Below are 597 nucleotides of genomic sequence, written 5' to 3'. Positions count from 1 at the left end.
CACTGGCGCTCACACCCAGCTTCTGCCCTGTGACTCCCCAGCTCTTGGCGAGCCCCCTGTTCTTGCTGGACCCCCATTTTGCTCTCCAGCAAATGCACGTCAGAGTTGACATGAGCCTGAGGCCTGGCCGCTGCTGTGACCCTGAGTGACGTTCTCAGCTCCCTGAGTTTTGACTCCACAGCAGTTTTAAGTAGCATCCTCCCTGGCTGGTGGTCCCTCCGTCACCCAGGACCCCTGTCTACGTCCATGGGGATCCCCGTAGTTTTTTTCCTGCCCCCGGTATCAGTCTGTACTTGCTGTTCCTTCATCCCCTAGCACACTGTAGGGCAGCGGGCAGCAGGCGAGGCCCGACGCAGCGGCTCAGAATGGTGGGCTGCGCCTTGGCCAGTGAACCCCGCGAGCAATGTCTCTTCTGTCTCCCAGGCGGTGTGGATGCAAGGCGGCCGCTGTCTCCCGGGGAGGAAGCAGACGCCTGACTCAGGATTGAATCTAAGGTCGGAAAATGATCTTCTCCCCCAATTTTTAAGTTTGGATAATTTGTAAATGTGTACATGTCTCAGAATGGAACTAACTTGAGCCCTTTGTTCTGCAGCTGAG

This window comes from Hipposideros armiger, unplaced genomic scaffold (genome assembly GCF_001890085.2).
Source record: "Hipposideros armiger isolate ML-2016 unplaced genomic scaffold, ASM189008v1 scaffold_43, whole genome shotgun sequence".
Classification (NCBI taxonomy): domain Eukaryota; kingdom Metazoa; phylum Chordata; class Mammalia; order Chiroptera; family Hipposideridae; genus Hipposideros; species Hipposideros armiger.
Note: the sequence above shows the minus strand (reverse complement) of the source record.